The following is a 12020-nucleotide window of genomic DNA, read 5'->3' on the forward strand; positions in this document are numbered from 1 at the left end:
AGAGTCTTATAAGATTATGAAGAAAGTTAGTTTACAGTTCTACAGATTAAAACTGTTATCTAAGTTATAAATATACAATGTTTTTCATATCTCTTTACTCTGTGAATATAAGAAATTCTTAGAAGAGAATTCTATGACTCATAACTCTGTTCACAAAGCACTAGAGAGTGAAAGAGAATATCAGATTAAAGAGATTATTAACTCAGAGAAGTGAGATTATAAGCTCTGATTCAAGATTCAGTAATAAGAGTATTCTGATAAGATGAATAAGTTCACTTGAGAATCATCTGAACAGATAAGATATCTGCAGAAGCTGAGACATAACTTTCATATTATAAATTCTGACAAGTCAGAATGATACAGTCTTTGCTAAGAACCTGATTATAATAAAGATATTAACACTGTCATTTATAAACTCTAGCCAGCGTGGCCCAGTTGGTAAGACTGGTAATCAAGGCCGCACACATTAGAGGTGCGTGGGCTCGAATCCCACCGCTGGCACCTGCCACTTCTTACCCATGAAAGCCCCCATGTAATAGAGGCTGAGTCTAATTAGTAAGGCTTGGTGTGGGGTAGAACTCTCTACTGCAAGCCAAGCCACTAGTTAAGCGAGATCCTGTGAACACCCACCAGAGCTGGCATGAGGTGCCAATGTCCCACTATTCTACTGTGCACCCGTCAAGGTTCTAATGATATAGAGCCAAGCCTAATGTAGTGGTTATACACTACTTAAGCAAGTCCCTAACTAGGGCCGTCATCGGAGCCTAGCTCCCTCTCAAATACAGGGAATGATTTTGAAAACCATCTGACTAGCAGGCCTAGACGCGCATCTAGGCCCTAGACAGGGCACCCTGATAGGCTCGAGCCTGCAAGCTCACTGCCAAGCCCTAATACTGGCAGGGAGAACTGCAGTCATCAAGCCTATGATTAGTCCCTAACACAGGGCGAGGCCACAACAGCTGATTGATAGGCCTATGAGCATCTAATGAGGCCGAGATCAGCAACCGGAAGCTTGGTGTGTACACCACCAAGTGGGCGGTGGCAGCCACTAACTAACGCCCCTGGAAATTAGTGGCTGGCCCGAGAGGACGGACGCGGTGGTCAGTTAATTATAGGGGGTTAAATGTAATTAGCTTAAGGTGCATCCTACGGGTGGCTAGCGCCCGTAGTCAGTAGCTGATTATGGAGTTCAAATTTAATGAAATAATCAAGGGAATTTCACTGAACTCTTTTAAAGTCTGCAAAACAGAGCCTTGAGAAGAATTCTGAGAGCATTCAAATCATCTTCTATTAAAGCAATGGAAATTAAAGCTTCAATTTCTTCTTCTGCTATTAGATTTGAAAAGGCCTGTATGAACTATACTCTGAGAGTTGTAAAGATGAGCTTAAATTATACAATCAGAGAAAGAGTCTCTTCTTCATTTTCATCAATTAACTCTGGAAATGAACTGAATTGAAATAGATTTCTTGATTGAAATGAAAATAATTCTTCAAAGAAAATGTCTTCTCAACTGTACAGACTATACTCTCTGATTAAAAATCAATTTTCTTCTTTAAATGTTGAAAAAATTGATCATGAGAAGTTATCTCTCTGAAGAGAAAAGCTTGAATCTCTTATAGATTTACAAATAAGTGAACTATTAAAAGAGAAAGAATATAAACAGCATTCAAAGAGAATTTCTATAATCAATATAAAAGACTCTATTCTGATTTATTCAGATGACTTAAAAAATGAGAACTTGAATAAATTAGGCACAGACATTGCTTATACTGAAGATAATATTAATTTTATCTCAGATTTCTGAAATCTAGACTCTGAATGTGAAGTCTTTGATGCTGAACTATTTATAATAGTGAAAGCTTTCAAACTCATTAAAATAAAATCTCATAGAAGAGAAAATTGTTTGAAAGAGATATGAATATTCTCTGATAGTCAAGCTGCTTTAAAAAGACTTAGAAATAGTCAGATTTATAATAATCAAATGAATCTTGAACTGATCTTAAACTCTGTTTTGAAAATTCAAAAGAGAAGAATATCAAAGCTGATTATTCATCTGCACTAAGTTCCTGCTCATATGAATATTCATGACAATGAATTGACTGATTCAGCTGCAAAAAAGAGTGCAGAATTAAACAGATCTATTCAAAAAATTGTGTTCTGATCTTTTATAAAGAGAAAAATAAAAGAATCTTGTTTAGATAAGTGAAATGAAAGCTGATAGAAACAAAAGAAAAGTATACATTATTCAAGATTTAAAACAAAGCTCAAGTGGAAATCTTGTTTAATTAAATGTAAAAAGAAAATATTCTCATCTATAATACAGCTGAAACTAGGACATGACTATTTCAAATCTTATATATAAAGATTTAATGATAGATTTGACTCAATAGAATGCTCATTCTGTAATACAAATGAGAATCCTGAGTATATTGTAATACACTGTGCATTATACAATAGTCTCAGAGTCAGATTGAAAGAGAAGTATGATCTAAATCAATTAAATATGAGATTCTTATTCTCAACTGAGACAGGAATTAAATACTTAATAGACTTTCTATCAGAAACTCAAGCAGCTATAAGAAAATGACTAAATTCAGAATTATCTGAATATGAAGAGGAGGAAATCAATCAGATATAGTCTGTTAAAACAGCTATATACTATCTTTTAATAATTTGTTTTGTTACAGTCTTTCTTTATTTTATCTTTTTCTTTCAATTTCTTTCTGTCTATCTATTTAATGTATCTATCTTTAAGACTGTGTTCTCTTTTCCTTTGTCATGATATTGTCAAATGATTTCAAAGTATGAGATGATGTTAAAACAGTGCAATTTATAAACAGTTTTTGTATTCTGAGCTGGAATTTTCTGATTTTGCATATCTGAAATTGATGAATGTATAATAGTTAACTTTACAGATATAGGAAAAACCCTGAGAACTAAAAGTTCTCAGGTAGATGTCATAGTCTCTGACTGCATACATCTATAATTGAAGAATAATAATAATAATAATAATTATAAACTCTAATCTATAAGATAATGAGTTTCTACTGAAATGAACAGTCTGCAGTGTATATAAAGAAAAGAAGAAATCATACTCTTATTAAAGCTAAAAAATAAGAAAATAAAAACAGAACTGTAAACATAATTTAGAGATTAATAAAGAAAAAATAAAGAAAATTCACACTCATATTCTCAACACTCATAACACTCAATTTTCTTATAACTACTAATTTCTCTCTTCAAAGAAGCAGAGAGTATTATACTTGCAGTACAGATAATTATTATATTTGATATAAAGACTATCAGAAATGCACAGACTTCAGAGAAGTCAGATATCAGAGTATATACAGTTACAGCAGAATCTTGAGAGTTGACTGTCTGTATATGTGATCAGATATCTTCTATAAAGCTGTATTCACTTCATCAGTTGTGCTGAAGTATTCAGCTTAGAAATAATTGAGATACAGAGAGACAGCTCATCTGCTCAGATTAACTCTTATCATGAATTCATAGTATTTACATTGTCTTGATTACTCAGATTTTGCAGATACTTGAAAACTCATCTTCTATTAACAATGAGATTGTGGAAATGCATCACAGCATGAGAATCATTGATAGAGAATCTAGACATATTTACATATACCTGGTCAGAGATTGTGCAGACAGAGAAAAGATAATTATAGATCTGCAGAGCTGCAGAAGACACTGATAAAACTGAGAGCTTTACAAGAACTGTCAGCTAAAGTCTGTAAGAAATTACTTATGAGAAGACTTACAGCAAAGAGAGAGACTGTGCTACTTGAAGTCAGAGACTGATCTGAGAGAGATATGAAATTAACTACTAATCTGAAGATTGAGTGTGATAACAGAGCTGAGAGAGATGAAGACACTGCTATGAGTAATAGTATCTCTACTTTATCAGTCAGTAAAAAGTGATTAGAGAAGTTACAGAGACACTTATAAGAAGCTCAGTAGTAGTCAGACATTATTTATAAAGATATTGAAATTGAAAAAAATTTATTCTTAAGAAGTTCTTGAATCAATATATGAATATTGTTAGAAACACTCTCTCTCTATCATCTGAGTGAAAACACTTTGCAGATGAATAAGAATACTCACAGTTTATAAAGATAAGAGCTGTTACAGAAAAAGAGAAAAGAAGATGAGATTTCACAGAAAGATCTGAGATGTTTATACTACTCTAGAGAGATTTTGCTTACACTGTGAGTGATTCTGTGAAATATTCAGATCACTCTAGTAAATAAAGAGTGATTATAAATTACAGATCTGAATCTTTCTATATAACTATAAAGAATGATTACAGACTACAGATATCTTTTTAATTCTATAATTCTACAGAGTTAATGAAATAATGAAAGATTTCTCACAATTTTACAGTGTCAAAGAATAATGATTTGTGAGAATGAGTGAAAGATTAACTCATAAATACTTCTTTTTAATGGGAGTGATCTTACAGAGAGTGATTTATCTATGAAATGAATCTGTGTAATAATTACATAAGAATCTTATAAAAATGATTGAGAGTTAACTGAAATTCTTCTATATGAAAGATATAAGATGAATCTGTGTGATAGTCAGAGAAGAATCTGTAGACTATAAAGAATCTCACAGAATAAGAAACTGAGTGACAGACTCTTTTTTCTTTATAATAACAAGGAATTTTTCCTCACTGAGATTTTTTATAGATGTGAATAGTTTTTAGTGAGTATCACTGCAGTGCTGAGCTGATTCTATGAAGTGACTCAGTGAAAGACTTCATGAACAAAGCCTTAGAGAGAAAGAAGTATGTAAGAAATCTCACTTCTCACAGATTCTTTATCTCTATTTCTATCTCTTATATAATTAATAGAGTTAGCAGCTCTTGACTACACACAACTATATAGACTAGAGTTCACAAATACTATTCATAACTCAGCTTGAATACTATTATATATTTGATCTCTACATTTTATCTTTCTACTGTGAATACTTCTAGTAGTTAACAGTACATATCACACCAAGCTGCAAACACCCGAATAATCGCCTGCGAGTACTTATTCTTATAATAATTGAGATAGTATCTGCAAGTTCTTCTATAGTCAGATTCTGCATTATTGATATACTTGATCAGACTGACTTCTCATTCTTCTAAAAGTATAGATTGATCTTGTCATTATAATACAGATAGTATATACAAGTTATATCTTATATTCAAGATATCTGATCATCTTTAATAACTCTCTTTCATCTTATTCTTTCTAGTACATTATTCTCTAATATGTTACATTGCTTCTGACTATTTCTTTATCACTATTTATCTACTTCAATTGGCTTCAGTTTCTCTTTATCTTTTTTCTTATAAATGTCTTTCACTACTAACTTCACTTTCACTTCTATCTAAGCTACTAACTTTATCTTGTCTTCAGTCACTGTCTCTGCATCTGTATCTCTGTCAGAGAACTTATACATATTTAAAGATTATAACTTCTTCAGCTCAGTGAATAATGTAATAAACTTCTATTTAACTCTCTCTGCAGTTATATCTGAATCTTTTAAGCTTTTACTCTCAGATTTCTTCACTAACTCATTCACAGCTTTCTGATTATGTAATCTAGCAAACTAATGACAAGGTATAATTATCTTTTTCTCATCACTTCTTGAAACTATCTTAGATATTGAAGAATGAAATTCTGACTCTTTAATTTTATTTATCTTCTCTGCAGTCTTACGAAGAGTATTACACTCTTTCTAACTCAATAACTGAAATAATCTTTTCAATACTCTTCTTATACTATCTCTGTCAAGATAATTAATCTGATTAATTATTTCTTCTGTATTTAATATTCTGAATATCTTTCTTAAACTCATTACTGCAAGTTCTCTAAATTTCAATAAAAATGTTTTATAATAATGAGAATAATGACAAAAAGATAATAAGAAAAAGAAAAGAAAAAATAAGAAGAGAGAAGTGACTGATTATATTATATACTTATGAATTATTTATTTATATTATCTTCAGTCTTCTGATAGAAGATCTGTCTCTTTATCATTCTTAATCTTCTTATTCTCTTTTATTTACATTTACTCTGAATTTTACAGTTCTTCATCTTTCATCTATTTATTCATTCTTATAACTTCTATCACCTTGTTATCTCAGACTCTTTATCTCATTCATAGTCATTATTTCATTATTATTTTATTGTTTCAATCTCTGTCTTTATCTGTATAATATCTGTAAAAGACAAAGATTCTCTATAATATCTATTATTTTATTATCTCAGATTCTTTGTTATTGTATTATTATTATCTTATTATTTCAATCTCTTTCTTTATCTGTATAATATCTGTGAAAGACAAAGATTCTCTATAATATCTATTATCTTATTATCTCAGACTCTTTATCATCATATCATTATCATCTCATTATTTCAATTTCTTTCTTTACTTATGTCTTATATAAGAAGAATATTAACTCACATCTGAAAAATACCTAGTGTTTGATCTCTTATTTCTTATTAGGTTTAGTATTCACAGTATTTAGTGATTTCTATTATCTTCTTTCAACTTCATTTTTTCATCTCATTATCTTATTTTCAGGTATTCATCTCTTTTCAGACAGAGAAACTGTGATATTCACTCTTACTACTTCTCAGAGCTTCTACTTCTTTTTTTCTAAGACTTTCACTTCTTTCTTCTTTCACTCTATTCTTATTTCTCTATCTGATACTTCTTAAAGCTTTTATCTCAGAGCTTTCACTTCTTTCTTTCTGAGACTTCTACTTCTTTCTTTTTTTACTCTATTCTTATTTCTCTATCTGATACTTCTCAGAGCTTTAATCTCTTTCTAAAGCTTCTATCTCTTTCTTTCTAAGACTTCTGCTTCTTTCTTCTGTAAAAGTCAATCACAATAAACAAACAAGTATGTATATAGCCTCAGTGGCCGAATGGTTAATACGGCCACCCGGTAGCGCCTTGGCGTGGGAAACCAAGGCGTGTGGGTTCGAAACCCGCAGGGAATACATTAAATCCAGAACTCAAGCACCTCAGGTTTCTAATAAATACAGAGGTATACAAATTGCTTTAATAAAATCGCTCTATGTTTCTGGGCTGAGAAGTTATTATTGTATATATCTAATTATCACTTCTTTGTATTTTCTATGTTCTTATTATCTTGACATGATCTCAACATCTGTATTTTCTTCTGTATAATCAACACTTGACCTGTATTTAACATTATGCAAGGACTCATCATAAGCTCCGCTTGTATATAAGTATAATGAAAGAATAATAATAATAATAATAATAAGCATGTATATATATATATATATAGAGGTGTCCGCTCATCTTCATCTTAGAGAATAAGACAAGAGTTACCTTTTTACATGTATAATACGTAATCAGTATACACTACAGATAATGTATACTGCACTGTTAAAATCTTTCATTAAATCTATCATTGAAATCTTTTATTAAATTTATTATTAAATCTTTTATTAAATCTGTGATTAAATCTTTTATTAAATACACTATTAAAATCTTTCATTGAATTCACTATTAAATCTTTCATTAAATACACTGTTAAAATCTTTCATTGAATTCACTATTAAATCTTTCATTAAATACACTGTTAAAATCTTTCATTGAATTCACTATTAAATCTTTTATTAAATACACTATTAAAATCTTTGATTAAATCTGCTGTTAAATCTTTCATTAAATATTGTGACAGGCTGCGCCTGATCAATTATATAGACTATTCCGTTACACTCTACAGATTTCAACTACTTTATTATTGAACGCGTACGCTCCGATTCTCGGCCATTCTTGATCGCTGATTCAACCGCTTCATTCTCAATCACTGATTCTCAGCCGCCACGAACGCGTATAGATTCTTCTGCTTCGAAGCTTCATTACATACATTATTATATACATGTGTAAATATTTACTTCAATCACTGATTCTCACACTTTCTCTTTCTTTTCTTCTCTAACATTTTTCTCTTTGTTATATAAAATCTATAATATTATATCAATCTATTCAGTGTAGGTCTCTTACACTAGAAAAACATTCATTATCTTCTTATTAGAAATGATTATTCACATATCATTCTCTCATTAGAAATAATAATTTATTGAGAGTAGACTGGCCGCTGAAACTATGAATTTCATGTTTAGTCTCATTTAATCTAGTCTCATACATTTCTTGATATGAATCCCACTGAGACTAATCATTAAATAAACATGTAAAGTGACTATATATCAGATCTCAAAATGAAACCATGACTTGAAAAAAATAAGAAAGTGATTTCATTTAATCTTATTTAGTTTCATTCTTGATATAAAGTTACTATTTTTAGACATTTTAAGGTTTTTTTAGACTATTTTTTGTAAGAAGCCTACGCCGAATAGATCAGTATAATATTATAGATCTTATATAACAAAGATAAAAACATTAGAGAAGAAAAGAAAGAGAAAGTGCAAGAATTGATGATTAAGATAAATATTTATATGTGTATGTGATAATGTACACAGTGAAGCTTCAGAGTGAATGAATATACATGCATTTATAGCAGTTGAGAATTGATGATTGAAATATATATGTTCATGACAGCTGAGGATCAGCAATTGAAAATGACTGAGAATTAAAGTATACATGTTCAAGAGTGAAATGAAAGAATCTATGAAGTGTAATGAAATAGTCTATATAATTGATCAGGTACAGTCTGTCATATTAATCTCTCTCTTTCAGAAGCAGTTCTCATCAGTCAAGAACTGCTGTTTTGAATAACACAGAACTCAGAGTTCAGGTCAGTTAATTATAGCTGACTTATTTCATAAGATATTATCAGCTGCAGTGATGAGATCTCTTATCAAGAATATTCTCAATCTCTCACTCAAGCTCATTATCTTCTTCTATAATGTCTGATGACTATCAGTCACAAATCAGCTGAGAAGAAAATGAATTAATGATAGTGTAACAGAGTAAGCTTATATGAAATATATTATGAATTTCTGATAATGTGTTAAGACAGTAGTTATAACTATCTAGAACTTCTATCACATTATATCTAATATGACAGTAATCTAGTGTACAAGATGAATATGTGATTTGTATATTCTTAAGATTCAATCATATCAGATCTTCTATCTTATATTATTCAGTGAGATCTTAGTGAATATTGATTTAATTCTCTTAATCTTGTTTCACAGTTGTTATAAAGACCTCTACTCAATCATGAGTATCTCAGAGCTTTATTACTATATTATCAGTGATCTGAATCAGACTGCAGAGATTCAGTGTGAACTGTATAATCTCTAGAAGATTTAACACTTTCATGTAATATCTGTGTATAAGAAAGAACAGGCTTATATCTGTTGAAACAGCATCTCAATTGTTGATAGTAATCTCTGCATGTAGAAGAAGATCATGTCAATCATCTTATAAGTGATTGCAGAACTTATAAAGATAATTCTTTACAGTCTGAATTATCTATTCTAATACATCATCAGTCTCAGAGTGATAGACAGTTAATAGACAGTGTATAATCTTAAGAACTTGACAGATTCTTGTTCAGAGAGCACTTATAAATTGATGACTCTAATTCAACACTATTAATCTCAGTAACTTATACATCTGATAGAATGAACTCTATAAGAAGACTTCAGTGACTTGTTCAGTGTTCATCTTATTACAAGATTTCAATATTACACTCTTACTTAGTCAGTTAATAATGATCAGAATGTTTCTACAATCTTTACTCTCAGATAGATTAACAGTGAAGTTAATTACTACATCTTATCAGATTCTATCAGAGATATTAAGTAATTTCAGTAGATCTTTTCTACAGTTCTTTCATGAGATAATAAAAGAACAGTGATTGCAGTTTCAGATAAAGTGTCTGATACTGTTTAATATCTCAGATTAATAGAACTCTTAGAAGATTATTCTATACAGTTGTTCACAGCCTGAATAATGAGTTATATATAAATTATACATCTCTTGTATTATCTGAGTGTATAAGAATTCAGAGTGAGAGACTCAGTGTCATTTACAGAATTATAGAGCATTATTATCATCAATTGAACATTCTGAGATATCAGTTCTTATATGTAGTTTTAAGGGAAATCAGAGTGCTTCTTATTGTACTGCTTCAGTGAGTGCTTAGAGAAGTTCATTGATTTGAGCTGCTGTATATTATAGCTTATTATCAGAATTGAATATTATCAGTAGAGAGATATTAATGAATATCTTCTTCATCTGTATAAATGCAGCTTCAGCATCTGCTGATTATTGAAATACTGAGTCTTTCTTAGTGAGATCTGTAAGTGATCTTACAATATCTGAGAAGTTTCATATAAATTACTGATAGAAGTTAGTGAATTCAATGAAGCTTCATACATCTTTCATAGTATGTGAAGCTTTTCATTTAAGAATGACAGAGATCTTCTCAGAATTCATTTGAATTTTCTTATCAGCTTCTGTGATGAAATCTAAGTATTTAGTACTCTTAACTTTGAAATCATACTTGTCAATATTAATTGATAGTTCTGCTTCTTATAGTTGTTGTAATACTCTTCACATATACTCTTGATATTCTTTTCTGAATTTATCAGTGAAGATGAGAATATCATCTAGATAAGCAGATACAAACTTATTAAAAAAATCTTGAAGTGCTCAGTTGATATACTTCTGAAATGTACTAAGAGTGTTAGTCAGTTCAAAGAGTGTGACTATTCATTCAAAGAGATTATAATATATTCAGAATGCTGTAAGTCATTCATCTTCTTCAGTGATATAAATCTTATGAAATGCAGTCATGATATCTAGCTTCATAAATTATTAAGCTCACTCAATCCATGCTAGAGTTTTATTGATAAGAGATAAGAAATATTGATCCTTCTTTATCAATCTATTCAGACCTTGATAGTTCACACAGAATCAGAGTTCTCTATCTGACTTCTTTATAAAGAGAATAGAAGCTGCAGTGAAAGAGTTACTAATATATATGAATTTCTTATTTAATAGATCATTGAGTGTCTTCTGAAGAAGAAGAAGTACATCTTAAGATATATTATAAAGAGAGTCTCATAATGACTTGAGATTCTTATCATTCTTCTTTTCTAACTTGATACTGTGATTCACTTCTGAGTCTCATAAAGAAGGTATATTTATAATGTTATCTTATTAAAAGATATCTAGATAATTATAATATTGTTGAGAAAGTTTCATATAAGAATCTGTTATTGTAACACAGAATAACTTTTCTAGAGTCTTCTTAATATTGATCAGACTGATGAAATAGATTGACACATGATTCTACTGTCAGTGTTCTTATTAATAACTCTGTCAGCAGTTTTAATAATGACTTCTTTTTCAGAGTATTTTATAAGTATTGATAGAAATCTGTGTAAGATTCATAGTCTTGTAAATATTATCTTCATGAATTCTATCATTGTTAGGAAATATCAAGCTTCTGTTTTAAGCATCTAATAAGATGTCTTGTTCAGATAGCCAGGCAAGTCTCAATATAAGATTGTAATTAAGATTGTTAACTTCATATATGTAGATATCTTCATATTGATATTCTCTTACATCTATATTTAGTTTCATCATGTAACAGATATAAACATCTTTTAGATCATCAAATTCTGTGAGAAGTCAGAGTTTTGATAAGAGAATATACTGAAGATTATAATGTCTTATAACTGAAGATTTTATCATTGCATAGTGACATAGACCACTGTCTATCATAGCTTTCGTATTATACATGTTATCAATCACAGTAGATACAAGAATTGCATTCATTGCTATTTCTTCTTCAAATTGTTATCATCTGATCTCTTCAAGCTTCTGTTTATGAATTTAAACAGAAGCTAATCTTTTCCCTGTTTTATCAGAACATTCTCATAGTTATCTTTCAAATCTTTCTTCACTGCAATGTAATTGATGTGAACAGATACTGATCTTTCTCTCAAGTGTGAAGATACATAGATTAATCAGCAGTTGAAAGCAATGTGTT

General features: G+C 30.0%; 1 non-coding gene across 1 annotated transcript; it reads left to right on the forward strand.

Moving 5' to 3' along the window:
• The first annotated feature begins 420 nt into the window (after positions 1–420).
• BDCG_16911 lies at positions 421–501 on the forward strand. The gene has a single exon. It is a non-coding gene; the product is annotated as a tRNA-Leu (tRNA).
• Positions 502–12020: the final 11519 nt, after the last annotated feature.

Source organism: Blastomyces dermatitidis, assembly GCF_000003525.1.
Source record: "Blastomyces dermatitidis ER-3 genomic scaffold supercont1.4, whole genome shotgun sequence".
In the NCBI taxonomy this organism is placed as follows: domain Eukaryota; kingdom Fungi; phylum Ascomycota; class Eurotiomycetes; order Onygenales; family Ajellomycetaceae; genus Blastomyces; species Blastomyces dermatitidis.